Source organism: Sphaeramia orbicularis, chromosome 5 (assembly GCF_902148855.1).
Source record: "Sphaeramia orbicularis chromosome 5, fSphaOr1.1, whole genome shotgun sequence".
NCBI classification, from domain to species: Eukaryota; Metazoa; Chordata; class Actinopteri; order Kurtiformes; family Apogonidae; genus Sphaeramia; species Sphaeramia orbicularis.
In genome coordinates this window covers 980,919-998,975 of record NC_043961.1, presented here as the reverse complement: position 1 = coordinate 998,975, position 18,057 = coordinate 980,919, and the positions used below count along the sequence as shown (strand labels likewise).

At 38.3% G+C, this 18,057-nt stretch overlaps 1 protein-coding gene across 1 annotated transcript in view; it reads left to right on the top strand.

Moving 5' to 3' along the window:
• Positions 1 to 370: 370 nt before the first annotated feature.
• cntn2 (contactin 2) overlaps positions 371 to 18,057 on the top strand; it is an 87,850-nt gene continuing 70,163 nt past the window's right edge. The window contains exon 1 of the mRNA XM_030134929.1: positions 371 to 508. The gene's annotated coding sequence lies outside the window, so the exon portion shown is untranslated. The remainder of the gene's footprint in view (positions 509 to 18,057) is intronic.

Genomic DNA, 18,057 nt, shown 5'->3' with positions numbered 1-18,057 from the left:
TCCCTTGCATTGTTTTGTCAGGACCAAAGAAGAATAAAGACACTAAAGAAAAATACTGACTAAGGTTCTGATAATTCATGCATGGAAGGGTTAAAATATAAAAGGATGTAAATTCTTCTTTAAGATGTAAAATTATGTAAAAATTATGTAAAAATCCAGTTTATTCACAGTCCGTGTTTTATTTTGTAGGTCCAGACCGGAAGTGGTAGATCTTATTTTGACAGTGTGACGCAGCCGGAGGAGCAGAAGGAGGAGAGAAAAGGAGGATGAGGAGGAGGAGGAGAGGCTGATGCACCGGACACACCGACAGGCTCGTCCTTCACCGGCTCCCCTCGGACTCAGCGGCTCCTCTCGGACAGTCAGACGGGCTCTCTGCTGCCGGAGCCCGGCTCTGCTTCTGTCCGTGCCTCGGTGCTCCTTCCCCCGCCTCCTGCGCAGCCTCCGCCGCAGCCCTGCACCGCGGCTCCGCACCGCCCGGGGACACACCGAACCTCCGCCGAACCTCCAGGTAAGCCCCCCCCCCCCCGGTGTCCGTGCGTCCGGTCCACCCGCAGTCCGTCCTCTCCGGTTGGCCGTAAACGCCACAGCGGCTCCGGCTCCTCTGAACCGGGCTGAACCCACGGGGGTCCCGCTGTGGACCGGTTCTGACGCAGTGTAGCTCCGACAGTCTGCGCTAAAACAGAACGGAACGGAACGGAACGCGTTTGAGTGTGTTTTTAATCCCACAGGCCCTGCTGGAAGTTACAGTCCGCATTTCTGTGAACGTAAACACATCATAACGTGACCGAGGACCGTGAACGTTTCACTGCACACCTTTAACTGAATGAAGCTGAGGAGGATTTACTTCTGTTACTGAGAATGGACTGAAGAATCTGACATGTCACTCAGTATTCAGGTTATTTTACACCGTTTAACGTTCCCGCACTTGAGTTTGTTGTTAATCTGAAGGAAAAAACACCATGGACGTGTTTTAATGTTCACAAACATGGTGGATCAGCTCAGGACACAAACACTGGAAGTTCCAGACTCATGAAAACCCCAGATAACACCATAAACCTGTGCACAGCAGGGAGGGTTCTATGGTTAATGTCAAATCAGCAGATTACTTTAAGTGTGGGGGAGGATTTTTGGTCACGAGTGAAAAAATCAGAGTGATTTATGCTAAATTATGCAATCCAACTTTATTTAAAAAGCACTTTAAAACAACTGCAGTGGACCAAAGCGCTGTACAGAAGAATAAATAAAAGCAAAATAAAAGAATAAAATACAGAAGAGATTAAAAAGCCATACAATTTAAAAACAACATAGATAGATAGATAGATAGATAGATAGATAGATAGATAGATAGATAGATAGATAGATAGATAAGTAAATAAGAACAATAAACCCCTACCTAATAAAAACAACAGAATAAAGATAGCACCTTCAAACATCTCACATGGTTTCAAAAGCCAAAGAGAAAAGATGGGTTTGAAGAAGGGATTTAAAATTATGCATAAAAGACACGAAAACATGGAATAATGTGAACGATGAAACAAGACTGAAGTGATGTGAGACACCGAACAAGATAAAAATAACATAAACTATTAAGACCAAAATAATGTAAAATACACACTAGTAAAATAAAATGGAAAGTGGAACCAAATTAAAATGATGTAAAATATATAAGAAGATGAAAATAATGAAAAACTCAACAAAATGAAGCTAAAATAAACAAAATGAGACAAAACTAATTTAAAATACAGGATAAAACTGTAATAAAAAAAACAGAAGCAAATGAAAATGATGTAAAAGATGAAAATGATGAAAAAGCATAAAATGAAAACCCTGTAAAACAGGCTAAAAGAACAGGAAAAAGGTTTTGAGTTAAAAAAAAAACAAACAAACAAACTGGAATTTGTCTTTCAAAACAACTCTATGGGGCAAATACAATTAAAATCCATTTAACAAAAATGCACAAAACAGACGATAAAACTCCGAACCTTAAAGGTGTCAGATGTGATGCTTTTACAACATGCAGCCAAAGTAAATACGTTCTTGGTCCTGGAGATGAAACCTGTCAAACACTGATATTTGCATTTGCAGATTCTTCTTTATGATCTGAGCGTTTCTCGGATGCTGCTTTTCGACTCCGTTGTTCCGTCGTTTCCTTTGTGTTCGATCCAGATCCATCAGAGATCAGATCTGATTCTGTTTTATCGAGGTTCAAACTGAACCGTCACCCATTGGCTGATCCTGAATCGTCGCCGCTGTGTCGTCATGGCGACGTCGGAAACGTCAAGTTTTTTCTTTTCATGAAATCACAGTTTCCGGTTCATTTTCCTCCAGTAACAGATTACCTGTAGCTGCAGTCACGCTGAAGATAAGGTCACAGTGGTTTACATGGTTGCTATGACGACCAGGTGAGCTGAGACAGAGCGTTACCTGCAGGTAGAATGGTAGACGTCACTGAACGATTACACGTTCATCCTACAGAGTGGACAGGAGGAGCGGAGCTGAAGGGTTTATTACTCTGTCTGTCTGTCGGCTTTAGTTGGTCTGTCGTTGGTCTGTTGTCGGTCTGTTGCTGGTCTGTTGTTGGTCTGTTGTTGGTCTGTTGTTGGTCTGTTGTTGGTCTGTTGCTGGTCTGTTGCTGGTCTGTTGTTGGTCTGTTGCTGGTCTGTTGTTGGTCTGTTGTTGGTCTGTTGCTGGTCTGTTGTTGGTCTGTTGTTGGTCTGTTGTTGGTCTGTTGTTGGTCTGTTGTTGGTCTGTTGTTGGTCTGTTGCTGGTCTGTTGCTGGTCTGTTGCTGGTCTGTTGTTGGTCTGTTGTTGGTCTGTTGTTGGTCTGTTGCTGGTCTGTTGTTGGTCTGTTGTTGGTCTGTTGCTGGTCTGTTGTTGGTCTGTTGCTGGTCTGTTGTCGGTCTGTTGCTGGTTTGTTGTCGGTCTGTTGCTGGTCTGTTGCTGGTCTATTGTTGGTCTGTTGCTGGTTTGTTGTCGGTCTGTTGCTGGTCTGTTGCTGGTCAGTTACTGGTCTGTTGCTGGTCTGTTGTCGGTCTGTTGCTGGTCTGTTGTCGGTCTGTTGTCGGTCCGTTGCTGATCTGTTGCTGGTCTGTTGTCGGTCTGTTGGTGGTCTGTTGTTGATCTGTTGTCGGTCTGTTGCTGGTCTATTGTTGGTCTGTTGCTGGTTTGTTGTCGGTCTGTTGCTGGTCTGTTGCTGGTCAGTTACTGGTCTGTTGCTGGTCTGTTGTCCGTCTGTTGCTGGTCTGTTGCTGGTCTGTTGTCGGTCCGTTGCTGGTCTGTTGTTGGTCTGTTGTCGGCCTGTTGTCGGTCTGTTGCTGGTCTGTTGCTGGTCTGTTGTCGGTCTGTTGGTGGTTTGTTGTCGGTCTGTTGCTGGTCTATTGTTGGTCTGTTGCTGGTCTGTTGTTGATCTGTTGCTGGTCTGTTGCTGGTCTGTTGCTGGTCTGTTGCTGGTCTGTTGTCAGTTTGTTGTTGGTCTGTTGCTGGTCTGTTGTTGGTCTGTTGCTGGTCTGTTGTCGGTCTGTTGCTGGTTTGTTGTCGGTCTGTTGCTGGTCTGTTGTCGGTCTGTTGCTGGTCTGTTGTCGGTCTGTTGCTGGTCTGTTGTCGGTCTGTTGCTGGTTTGTTGTCGGTCTGTTGCTGGTCTGTTGCTGGTCTGTTGTCGGTCTGTTGCTGGTTTGTTGTCGGTCTGTTGTCGGTCTGTTGCTGGTCTGTTGTCGGTCTGTTGCTGGTTTGTTGTCGGTCTGTTGCTGGTCTGTTGTCGGTCTGTTGTCGGTCTGTTGTCGGTCTGTTGTCGGTCTGTTGCTGGTCTGTTGTCGGTCTGTTGCTGGTTTGTTGTCGGTCTGTTGCTGGTCTGTTGTCGGTCTGTTGTCGGTCTGTTGTCGGTCTGTTGCTGGTCTGTTGTCGGTCTGTTGTCGGTCTGTTGTCGGTCTGTTGCTGGTCTGTTGCTGGTTTGTTGTCGGTCTGTTGCTGGTCTGTTGTCGGTCTGTTGTCGGTCTGTTGTCGGTCTGTTGCTGGTCTGTTGTCGGTCTGTTGTCGGTCTGTTGTCGGTCTGTTGTCGGTCTGTTGCTGGTCTGTTGCTGGTCTGTTGTCGGTCTGTTGCTGGTTTGTTGTCGGTCTGTTGTCGGTCTGTTGCTGGTCTGTTGCTGGTCTGTTGTCGGTCTGTTGCTGGTTTGTTGTCGGTCTGTTGTCGGTCTGTTGCTGGTCTGTTGTCGGTCTGTTGCTGGTTTGTTGTCGGTCTGTTGTCGGTCTGTTGCTGGTCTGTTGTCGGTCTGTTGCTGGTCTGTTGCTGGTCTGTTGTCGGTCTGTTGTCGGTCTGTTGCTGGTCTGTTGCTGGTCTGTTGCTGGTCTGTTGCTGGTCTGTTGTTGGTCTGTTGTCGGTCTGTTGCTGGTCTGTTGTCGGTCTTCATTGTGTCCAGTCCATTTCCTGAACACACACTGAGGCTGTTTTTTTTCTCTTCCTTTAAAGCTGGTCTGTAATGACTTGAACACTTCAGTATTTTCTGTTATTTTCAGACTTTAAATGTCTCGTTTCTCTCTGATTGTTTCTGATTAGTTTGATGGACGTTTAATTTCCTGCTTCTATTTTCGTCTGTTAATGACCAACAGATGAATGGTTGTAGTCATCCATCCACTGTGTTACTGCTGTTGGACCAAAGACACTCATGAGTTGTGGTTTGAGTGGAGGTGAATGGTTTGTAGATGATCAGAGGGTGGGGCTGAACAGCAGTGATGTCATCCGTCATAGTTTTGTGTTAAAGGTCATCAGGTGTCACCGGTGTTGTGCTGGTAAAATAAAAATAACAGTCTGTAGTTTTACAGACGCTGGAGGTTTGATGGGATCAAAAATGTTCAGTTCCTCTAATTCATGACTAGAAGATGAAATATATGAAAACACTGTAATCTGGTAAAGTCATGACATCACTTCCTGTTTCCTCTCTTCAATAGTCTGTAATCAGTCTGTTGTCGGGACGTAACGATTACCAGGAAAACGATAAACCAGAAAATTCCAGATGGTTAGTATCACTGTTTAAATTCTAATGGTCATGATAAGAACCACACATGATTACAGCACGGTGAAAACCACAGGTACAGATCATTTCATTTCATTTCATCTATCTATCTATCTATCTATCTATCTATCTATCTATCTATCTATCTATCTATCTATCTATCTATCTATCTATCTATCTATCTATCTATCTATCTATCGTTCTATCTATCGTTCTATCTATCTATCTATCTATCTATCTATCTATCTATCTATCGTTCTATCGTTCTATCGTTCTATCTATCTATCGTTCTATCTATCTATCTATCGTTCTATCGTTCTGTCGTTCTGTCGTTCTGTCGTTCTATCTATCGTTCTGTCGTTCTATCTATCTATCGTTCTATCTATTGTTCTATCGTTCTATCGTTCTATCTATCGTTCTAGCTATCGTTCTATCATTCTATTTATTGTTCTATCTATCGTTCTATGTATCTTATCTATGAAAAAAAACCTGACACAACTCAAACTCTGTCTGTAAACTGTTCAGTCAGTTTTCATACAGTTCTGTCTTTAATGCACATTTGTATGTTTGATGTTTACATGTTAATATTTAAATGTTTCTGACACAGAAAGTACATTGTGCCATCGTGCAATTATTTGATTTCATTAATTTTTTTGTATTTTTTCCAAAATACAACTTGGTGAAATTATTTCAGTGTGTGTATTAATACTTTTTCAACATTTTGAACACATTTCAACAATACTGTGATAATAGTGATAACCGTGATAATTTAGGTCACAGTAACTGTGATAGGACGTTTTCCTGTGGTTCCATCCCAGTCTGGTGTGCAGAGTTGGCCTTTTGTGTGTTCAGTAAATTTGTTCAGCTCATTCTACCTCCTAACAGTAATGATGACGATGGTGTTAGCTAACATTAGCGCATTAGCTAACGAGCATTAGCCCTCACGCCATCTTTAAACCTGATCTTTGTGGAGCCTCCTGGTGTAGAATATGATTTGTATGTTTCACATCCTCAGTTGTTGTTCTTCATCTGTTCTGTTCAGTTCAAAGGAAGAAATAGAAATGATTTATGTCGTCACAAATAAGAATAAAGTGAAGTGATACGCTGCAGAAACTGGATTTAAGACACTGAACTCATTGTAAACCAGAGTCCAGACTCAGCTGTTGTCGACTTCTTGGACCCAGAAATGGACCTCCGAGGTCGGCGTTAAAATCTGGAACGCAGAACTGGGCGAGTGCAGACTGTTAACCAACTAGCCCAGAAACAGGAAAGTGCAAAATGTGTGAAGTGGACGCAGTTTGCGTCGCGCTGGGCTTAATGATTTAACGAGCCAGTGTATAAACGAGCCCCTGGTCCTGAAAACAGGACAGAGGGGCTAAAGTTCAAACCAGATGTAGACTAATGTTATGAAGCAGGTTTGGAAGCACTTTGGGTCTATTTAAAAAAAAGTATTTACTGAGATAAAAGAGAAACTATTTTTTAGATAAAACACATTTTTATACTATTTTTATACAAAAATCTACATGCACAGTAAAAAGGATGTGGAAATTATGCGCTACTTTTTTTCGAATATTTTTTTAGTCTCTCACAGGTACATTTTGGGAATCAAACTAATTATGCAAAGCAGAATGTTTCACAAAAATTAACACTGTTGCAAAATCATTCACAATTTATTTGTGTCTAAATGGGCAGGTTCCGCATGTAACGCGAGTGGACACGATAGGTTATGCACGAAACCTGGAATGAGACTGAGATTCATGAAAAACCCACATGTGTGGATTAGAAAAACCACTAGGACCATCAAATTGAACACAGTGTCTTTATTCATAGCAGCATTTAAGAACATTTCAAGCCATGTTTTCCAGATCTAATGCACTGACACCCAGGTAGCTTTAATGTCCCAATTTTGGTCCTATTTTTGGCCCCAATATTTTATTAAAATTTTATTAATTTTGGGATGGCTCAGAGCAAGAGTATAATTTTTTTTTAAATTATCTGAGGTCATCATTAGGTCCATCCTGGGGGGAAATATGTCTACATTTCTCTTTTATTATTGGGTCTAGAAAACCTGGCAAAGTGCCAGGTACCAAAATAAACCCAGTTTTATAGACGCACCCGTGTCTTTCTCGTCATATTGCTTGTTATCTCTTCATCTAATGGGTAGAATAAAGGAATCTGTGCGAACACACGTCTGAGCTTCTGTCTCTGCCTTTATCCGTGTTCGTTCCCGTAGCTCGTCACCGCTCCATCCACCGTCTGCTCCTCGGCAGCTCCTCATCTCCACATCAAGGCTGGTATCGATCGGACAGTGAATGCAGCACAGCTCTGATGGGCTCTGAGACACAGTAAAGCCTTCACTCCGGCTTCAACAGCTCTTTGTGCGTTAATAACGGCCAACACCACCGGGGTCAGTCTGTCTGGTCGGGGCCGATTATAGCCCAGTTGTAACTTCTGAACCGTGGTGGAAGTGTCACAGATGTGCAGATAAGGAAGGGCGAGGCTTTGTCCTGGACTCAGACATCAGCCCATGATGCCTTCAAATGAGTCAGATTCCACAAAACGCACAAGATGTCCTTTGTGTTTGACGGTTGGAATTCTGTACATTTCATATTCAGTCTAGTCAGTGTTTCAGCAGTAGGTGAGTCCAGTCCTGCCCCTGCAGGACTTTAGTTCATAAAACAGTGTATTCCACTGGTGAGGGAGGACAAATATTTGGATGAAATAATAATTATTCCATCATTTACTCATGTGATGGGTCCTCTGTCTGAGGGTTCTGTTCAGGGTCTTAGCTGTTCCTAGGACTGCGTTCTTTTGGACTCAGATCTCTGGTGTTGTTCCTGGTATCTGCTGGTTCCATCCACCTGCCTGGGGGTGGGGGTGGGGGGGTCACTACTGGGACCACTGGTGCCTTCAAAGTCCACATTTTCTTGAGCTCCACTTTCAGTCCTTGGTATTTCTCAAGCGTGTTCTTTCTTTCTGATGTTGCTATCAATTGGGAATGCTACATCTATCTTTTTTTCATTTTTAATTCATTTTGTTCATGTTTACCACTTTGACTATTTTTGCTTTTTTTCAGGTTATTTATTATTTTTCAATATTTGTTTTTGTTTAATTTATTTAATATACATTTAAACCCAGTGTGTCCATCCACTGTCACTGGTCCAACTCCATGGGTTTTACTGGGGAATCAATGTTGTAGAAGATGACAGTGTTTCCATGGTAACTACGGAGCCTCTGAACGTCCAAATGGGTCATATCTGATGTCCATGAAAAGACGAAAAACTTCATTTTACACCAATTATTGACATGCATTGATAGCATTAGTGGATCAACAGGGATTAAACGTTTAACGTCAGTAGATGGTTTAGGTTGGGGGTGGATGTTTGGGTCTTCTGAGGGTTAAATGGTGTTTAGAAAGTGTTTGAGGAGTGTACGCTCTTTGATGTTTGTGAATAATTACATGGTCTAATTATTTTTATTTTACCCGGTACAGTTGAAGTCTTCATCTGCGGTCAGACGCTACAGAATGTGTTCATTAGTTCTAAAAACATCTGACTCATCTTGAACCTGAACATACATCTACTGTCCAAACCCTGGGGTTCAGACTCAAATATAAGACCTAGACAAGTGTTTTCTGCAGATAAATGGAAGTAACAGCAGTAGATGAGAGATCATTCCAGGTCTTATGCAGACACCAGACCATCAGCTGTGTCTGTATGTGTGTTCCTGAAGGGTGGGCTGGGTTTTCCTGCTCTAGAAGTGGGTGTTTGAGCTGAATGTTGGGAAGTGTTGAGGTGTAGATAGAAGCTCTGCAGCAGACTGACTCCAAATTAAAACCCAGTGAAACGAGGATCTGCCTCATGGATGGCCTTAGGTAAACTGAGGATACACAGACAGACTTAGCAATGTAGTGTTGGAGATAAGTGTGGGTTAAAGGTGAGAATAAACAGCTGATGAGTTACAGCGTTTATCATTCAACAGAGGAAATCGACTGAACATGAGCTTCCATGACCTTGACTACCGGCGGCGTCCGTTCAATGAGTCTGGAAAACGTTTTATTTGCTTTGTCAGGTCTGATCTGATGTCTGGGGCAGATTGGAATAGACATGGACGGATCAGCAGGACTCGGTGGCTTATGGGTAATATTAGTTTCAGAGGTTGTTTCCAGTTCCCGAAATCTGAGTTCACAGCTACATGGAAATAGAGATGCAAGAAGGGATGTAACGACAGAAACATTTCAAAGTCACAGTTATTGTGACCAAAATTATCACGGTTATCATTATTATCACAGTATTGTTGAAATGTGGTCAAAATGTTCAAAAAGTACTGGTACACAATAGGGGTGTTAGAAAATATCGGTTTTGCAATATATTGCGATATTTCATTTCCCAATACTGTATTGATATTAATAAAGTACTGTATCAATATTTTTAGGTATTTATTCAAATGCAGAAGTGGTGCAGGTTCATTTATGTTTATATCTTATTTATTAATATTTAACACTGTTTTATTCAGTAATGGTTCTTTGAATCCTCCTAAAAAGCACTTTTTTCTGTCTGAGAGGCAGATGGTTGTTCCTTTGGAAACTAGGAGAATTAGAGACATTTTGTGATAGAACATTAGATCCTGTTGGGATCAAATACAAATGTGTTTAGTATTTGTGCAGATTTCTGCTGGAATTCAACTCTTCCAGGAAATAATCATTAAAAAAAAAGAAACAAACAAAAAATTGCCTCATTAACAGTATCATGATATATCGTGATATATCGTATTGTGATCCTAGTATTGTGATTTGTATTGTATCGCCAGATTCTTGCTGATACACAGCCCTAATACACAACCTGAAATAGTTTGAAAACAACAAACAAACCCAAACACAACAAAAAAAACAAAGTCAAAAACAGACACAATGTACTTTCTGTTGCAGAAACATTTAAATATTAACCTGTAAACATCAAACAAACACATGTTCATTAAAGATGGAACCGTATGGACACTGTTGGACTATTTTCCAGATCAAGTTTGAGTTGAACGTGCGGTAATCAAACAGTTATCATGAGAATTAGAATTTAAACGGTAATACTAACCGTTAGGAATTTTACCGCTGTTTATCGTTATACCAGTAATCATTACATCCCTAGATGCAAGTAATGACTACTTCAGTTACTGAGTAGTATTCGACTACTATAATGACATGGGCTGTAAGAAAATATCGGTTCCACGATATATCACACTATTTCATTTCACAATAGTGTATCAATATTAAAAAATGTGTATCGATTTTTTTTTTTAGGAATTTATTCAAATGCAGACACGGAGGTTTATTTTTGCTTTTTTGTTTATATTTTTGGGAATCCTGCGAGGTCTTTTACTGATATATTCACATGAGTATTTTGCTATGTTGTTTGTATATGACAAAGGTAGTATTGTGATACTGCAGGTCATACATGTACTTTTTTGAAATTGATAACACTGATTTGTTAAATAATGGTTAGTTCAAGCATCCTAAAAGCACTTTTTACTGTCTGAGAGAGGCAGATGTTAGTTTTCCAAGAAATAATTAAGAAAAAATAAGCAAAACAAAAAAATATCACCTTATTAACAGTATCATGATATATTGAAATATATCATATCGTGATCCTAGTATTGTGATTTGTATTGTATTGCCAGATTCTTGCCAATACACAGCCCTAATAATGACTAGTCCACTGGTCAGAATATGAACTTTTTTCCCTTTAACAGGAACATATGGTGCACAACACTTAGCATACATAATAAAGTTTGTTAAACAATTTTCAAACCAGATAATCTGCTTCTTAATCACACTTTAGCTGTAAAACTGCTCAGAACACAGGGGGAAAAGTCTGATTTCACTGGAGTCTAGTCGCTCAGTTATCAAGAAAAATAATACTAGTGATTGTTTTGAAATTAGTTTTTATTATTATTGTCAGGCTCAGCATCATCACCATTCCTCCATGTAATGGTTGCATTAATCCTCTGTGAACTTCATCATCCAGATCTATGGAGTGTTTTGGGTTTTATGTATGAACTACTGTAGTTTATTCTGTGTCCGTTTACAGAATCCTCCAGTTTCCTTCATGTTTGGTATTCAGGTCCAACTCTGAAGCTCTTGGATGAGTTCTTTGGGTGTTGACCGTCGCCTTCGTTTGGGGTTAACACAACTAATTTGGACGGGAATGTTGTTTTAGGGGTCCATGCCTGGTCATGGGGGCGGGATTAGGAACAGGACGGCTCTCATTGTCAAAAGTGTCCGAGGGTTCGTTACAAGGATCTATGTTGGTTTTCTTATTGAGAAACTAAAAACAAAATTCTTGAAGAAAGATGCCTTAAATCTTTCATTTACGAAGGGAAAACTACACCAAAAATCAGAACAAAACCTACAAACATCAACTAGAGTTTTTACATTAACCCTTAAAGACCCAAACATCCACCTCCAGCCTAAACCATCTACTGATTTATAATGTTAATCCTATCTAATCCTATCAATACATGTAAATAATTGGTGTAAAATCCAGTTCTTCATCTTTTCATGGTCATCAGATATGACCCATTTGGACGTTCAGAGGCTCCGTAGTTACCATGGAAACACCGTCATCTTCTACAACATTGATTCTCCAGTCAAACCCATGCAGTTGGATCACTGACAGTGGATGGACACACTGGGGTTATGTTCAGTTCATGAGAGATTTGAGTGAAAGAAACATTTAATAACCTTTGAATTTACTCTGAACTTTTCTGAACATCTACATGATCAGTGAATTAAATACAGGAAAATACATGATGTTCACTGAAAAATACAAAATGCAGAAAATATTATAATAAATGGTGATAAATCCCATGGGAAACACAAGTTATTGTAATAGTAGTTGTGGGTCTTTAAAGGTTAAATTGATACTGATATTGATTGAGTTGATGTAAAACAAAGGAAAAGCTTCACACTTTCAGATCCTCATGTGGTTCTGACCGAGGTTCTAATAGTTTATGATTTTTCCTTGGAGTTCAGTTTTATTTAGTTTTGACTTTTTTTTTTTTTCCCTAATTCAGTTCGTTTTAATTAGTTTTTAGAGCAGGTTTACTAGTTTGTTGTTAGTTCTCGCTTTTTTCTAAATGCTTAGTCTTAGCATTAGTTTTCGTTTTTTTTATATCTTCTTTTTTCCTCACTGTCGTATTCAGATAAATCCCAGACAGGACTCTGCTGCTTTCTCCCAACTGTAGTCTCCATGTTACAGGTAGAGTGGGGACCAGAAGCAGAAGAACTCTAAATGACAAGTGACGAGAAGTACTGGACCGTGAAGTGCCGTATGGTGCCGCCAGCTAAAATTGCAAAATAAATCAAGATCAATCTGACACTGACAAAAATGAAATTGAAGGGAATTTTATCCATAACTTTTACAAGTTTTAGTTAGTTTTGTAAACACACAATACAGTTTCAGTTAGTTGTTTTTTTTTTAATTATAGTTTTTATTTATTTCAGTAAATGAAAATGTTTTTTCAATTCTAGTTTTTGTCAGTTCGTTAGTTTTCGTTAATGATAATAACCTTGGTTCTGTTGTTGTGTCTGATTCTGTCCCGATGTCCCTGAACTACTCGTGTCTCCCATCCTGGACCTTCATCACCTTCATCAGACTCCCACTGAACTGCAGACTGTAGTGATCATCATACACCTGCTCAGACTTTGACTATAATCTGATTAATTCTACGTCTTTGTTTCCATCTATTCACCAGATTGCAGGTCTGATATAGAAAACAGGCTAAAAGACATAAATACAAGCGTCTAGGATTGTGTTTCCGACCGACTCTGCTTTACATTCCAGACTCACACTGAGTTTTGAAAATCCCACATTCAGAAGACGACACCGACTCGGGAACAGACATAAATAATCCTGTTGGCAGCGTTTCAGTAAAAGACTCGTCCTCTGCAGGGATTTCCAGAACTGCTCCCCAGAACATCACTTCCAAAGTTTACCAGTGTGGTCGGAGACGTAGCAGCATCCAAGCGGTTTCAACATGAACTCAAATATACAGAATAAAACTGGGCAGATGACTTAAATGGACTGGGAATGACACCGTTACTTTAGACCAGGGGTGTCAAACATGTGGCCCAGGGGCCAAATCTGGCCCACCAAAGGGTCCAGTCCGGCCTTTGGGATGAATTTGTGAAATGTTAAAATTACCCACACTATGATATTAATTATCATTTTAGTTCAGGGGCCACACTCAGACTAATTCAATTTCAAGTGGGTCAAATCAGTAAAATACTACCATAATATCCACTAAATACTCCGAACTCCAAAGTTTTCACCTTGTACATGTAAACACTTTCATGTATTTACTCCAAAATGTTTAATTTCAAAAAATGAGAATAACCTGAACAAATTACAACCTGAAATGTCTTAAGAGAAGTGCAATTTTAACAATATTCTGTCTGTTACCAAATTTTTTGTGTTTGTGGATTCACTGTGATCTGTAAGTTCTAATGTACCTGTGTAAATGATAAACTGAGCAGAATAGTGTTAAAATTACACTGATTTTTTCATTTTATTCATGTTATTCACATTGTTTTAAATAATAGTTTGTAGATGTAAGCATTTCCATAATGTAATTTTAGAAAATTATGCACAATTTTATCAGTTTTTTGCCTGTTCCTCAGTGTTTAGTGTCTTTGTAGATCTGATCCATAATGCACTTGTAGAAATGATAAGTTTAGCTATAATACAGTTAAAATTGCACTTATTTTTCATAAGAAATTTCCGTTTTTTTCAGGTTATTCACATCTTTTTTGTTTGGATAGTTAATAAAAGTAAGTATTTTTTAGAATTTAATGGGCTTTTTATGCTCTTAAAACATAGAGAAAACTTTGGAGTTGACATTATTCATATATTATTGTTATTATTTTACTGGTCCAGCCCCCTACACACCAGATTTGGCTGAATGTGGCCCCTAAACTAAAATGAGTTTGACAGCGTTACTTTAGACAGTCCAACACTAAAAACATCCTCCTGATATCAGAAAAATGCATTAGTATTAGAAGTGCACAGTAGATCGTTTGAGCATCGTCATCACAATGTGTGTAATAGTCCCATCGCAGGTCCTGCAATGTAGAGGCAAATGAACTCAACATTTTCTCATCTAAGCTCATCCTGGGGACCTGACACACACTGCACAGACATCCACCAATCACAATCATCCATAGTCAGTTTGCTGAAGCAGACCACGCCCCCTGCACACGGAGTGAGTCACTGGTAACAACAGCGACAAATGAGCAACGAACAAGAGAAAATCATCGAAAATGCAGACTTGGTACCGAAAAGAAAAGTACTGTGAGTTCTGTGGAAGTATTTCAGCTGCAGGAGGAAACTGTCGCCTGTTCTGGGTCCACTGGGCCCTGCAACTGTTGCCACAACGAGAGGAAGCACAACTAATTAGTTTGACCGTTTACGTCGGCACCACACAGCTGTGATATCCTCTGGAGTATTTTGTCATATCGCAATATCCAGTATGTCGCAGGGTTAAAAAAAATCGCAATGTCAGTTTTTTAGTATGACATTAGAACAGGTGAAACACAAGGTAACAAACATACGATAAAACCCATGAACTGTATGTTTTGATAATCCAGTGTTTCTGTGGAATTGATTTCTTAGTGTGGCAGTGTGTCGTGTGTGTGTGTGTGTGTGTGTGGGGGGGGGGGGCAGGTTGGTCAGTTTCTGTTCTGCATTTTTAAGGAAAGAAAATAACTACACTGGAACAACCTTTAGTAATTTAATTATAACATTTAATGACAAAAATAGTAATAACTAGAAAAACACTGAGATCAACATTTTCGGAAAATTTCACCCCCCCCCCCCCCCCCCCCCCCCCCGTTCCCCGATCACCTCCAGAATTTAACCATTTGTTCCTTGTGCCGGTGTCAACATTTCCTGAAAGTTTCATCCAAATCCGTCCATAACTTTGCGAACAGACAAACAGACCAACCCCATGGGAACATGACCTTCTTGGTGGAGGTCATTCATGATCCTCAGTCCACAGGTTTTGTGCGTGCACTTCATTCTTCTTGGTTTCTTCTAGATCTGTCCTGTAGGGAAACTCTACTCATGGTGGTCCACCTATTATGGTCCAGTCCATTAACACTAGGATCACTTTATCTCACACACTCGCCTGTCGTTGTTACAGCTGCTCAGTGTACAAAAACATGCCTTCACCTGCTAACCTTCTGATGATCTCAGAGAAGTGTCATGTTCAGTTTTTACCCCGTTATTGTTTTACTTCTGGTGTTTTCGCACACATGCAATTTGTGGGTAAATGTGGTACAACACCCAGCATGCTGGTTTTACACCTGTACTATTTTTACCCCCATTAACTGTAGTTTTGAATATCCAAATACAGTGAAATTTACTCGAATAAATGATCCATAAATGGGGTAAATTCAGTACGACAGGCTTCACTACTGGAGGTTTACGTCAAACAAATGAATGTGATAATAATGCAGTTATGGTGAAGAAAGTGCATTAGGGTTAGGGTTGGATTAAAAAGAAGAAGAAAGAAGAAAGAAAAAAGGAGAAAAAAAAAAGAAAGTGCATTAGGGTTTGGGTTGGATTAAAAAGAAGAAGAAAGAAGAAAGAAAAAAGGAGAAAAAAAAAAGAAAGTGCATTAGGGTTTGGGTTGGATTAAAAAGAAGAAGAAAGAAAAAAGGAGAAAAAAGAAAGTGCATTAGGGTTTGGGTTGGATTAAAAAGAAGAAGAAAGAAGAAAGAAAAAAGGAGAAAAAAAAAAGAAAGTGCATTAGGGTTTGGGTTGGATTAAAAAGAAGAAGAAAGAAAAAAGGAGAAAAAAAAAGAAAGTGCATTAGGGTTTGGGTTGGATTAAAAAGAAGAAGAAAGAAAAAAGGAGAAAAAAGAAAGTGCATTAGGGTTTGGGTTGGATTAAAAAGAAGAAGAAAGAAAAAAGGAGAAAAAAGAAAGTGCATTAGGGTTTGGGTTGGATTAAAAAGAAGAAGAAAGAAAAAAGGAGAAAAAAAAGAAAGTGCATTAGGGTTTGGGTTGGATTAAAAAGAAGAAGAAAAAAGAAAGAAAAAAGGAGAAAAAAAAGAAAGTGCATTAGGGTTTGGGTTGGATTAAAAAAGAAGAAGAAAGAAAAAAGGAGAAAAAAAAAGAAAGTGCATTAGGGTTTGGGTTGGATTAAAAAGAAGAAGAAAGAAAAAAGGAGAAAAAAGAAAGTGCATTAGGGTTTGGAAAGACCTGTTTTTTTCCAGACTGAGGGTTGGATCACAAACTGAACCTTATTCTGTCCTTATTATGTTTTTAAATTACTGGACAATCTGGCATGTCATTTAAAAAACTTTTATAACGTTTTTTCTGTTTTGTTACGTTTTTATGTCGTTTGTCTTTTTTACGTCATTTTCACTACAACACCTGCTACTACTACTATTACTACTATTACTACTACTGTTTTTATTACTACTACTACTATTTCTACTACTATTACTACTACTACTATTACTGTTTTTACTACTACTACTACTACTGCTATTACTACTACAATTACTACTACTATTTCTATTATTACTACTACTTCTACTACTACTATTTCTACTACTACTACTACTATTACTACTACTACTACTACTCTTTCTATTACTACCACTACTACTACTACTATTTCTACTACTACAACTACTACTACTACTACTACTACTACTATTTTTATTACTACTACTACTACTACTACTACTATTATTATTACTACTACTACTACTACTACTACTATTATTACTACTACTACTACTACTACTACTACTACTATTATTACTACTACTATTACTACTACTATTTCTGTTACTATTACTACTATTACTACTATTATTTCTATTACTATTACTACTATTACTACTTCTACTATTACTATTACTACTACTATTTCTGTTACTATTCCTACTATTACTACTTCTACTATTACTATTACTACTATTACTACTTCTACTATTACTACTACTATTTCTGTTACTATTACTACTATTACTACTTCTACTATTACTATTACTATTACTACTATTACTACTTCTACTATTACTACTATTACTACTACTATTTCTGTTACTATTACTACTATTACTACTTCTACTATTACTATTACTACTATTACTACTACTACTACTACTACTATTACTACTACTATTTCTATTTCTACTACTACTATTACTACTTCTACTATTACTATTACTACTATTACTACTACTATTTCTGTTACTATTACTACTATTACTACTTCTACTATTACTATTACTACTATTACTACTACTATTACTATTACTACTATTACTACTACTGTTTCTATTACTACTACTACTACTATTACTACTACTATTTCTATTACTACTTCTACTATTACTATTACTACTATTACTACTATTATTTCTATTACTATTACTACTATTACTACTACTATTTCTATTACTACTATTACTACTATTATTTCTATTACTATTACTACTATTACTACTACTATTTCTATTACTACTATTACTACTATTATTTCTATTACTATTACTACTATTACTACTACTATTTCTATTACTACTATTACTACTATTATTTCTATTACTATTACTACTATTACTACTACTATTTCTATTACTACTATTACTACTATTATTTCTATTACTATTACTACTCTTACTACTTCTACTATTACTATTACTACTATTACTACTTCTACTATTACTATTACTACTATTACTACTTCTACTATTACTACTATTACTACTACTATTTCTGTTACTATTACTACTATTACTACTTCTACTATTACTATTACTACTATTACTACTTCTACTATTACTACTATTACTACTACTATTTCTGTTACTATTACTACTATTACTACTTCTACTATTACTATTACTACTATTACTACTACTACTACTATTACTACTACTATTTCTATTTCTACTACTACTATTACTACTTCTACTATTACTATTACTACTATTACTACTACTGTTTCTATTACTACTATTACTACTATTATTTCTATTA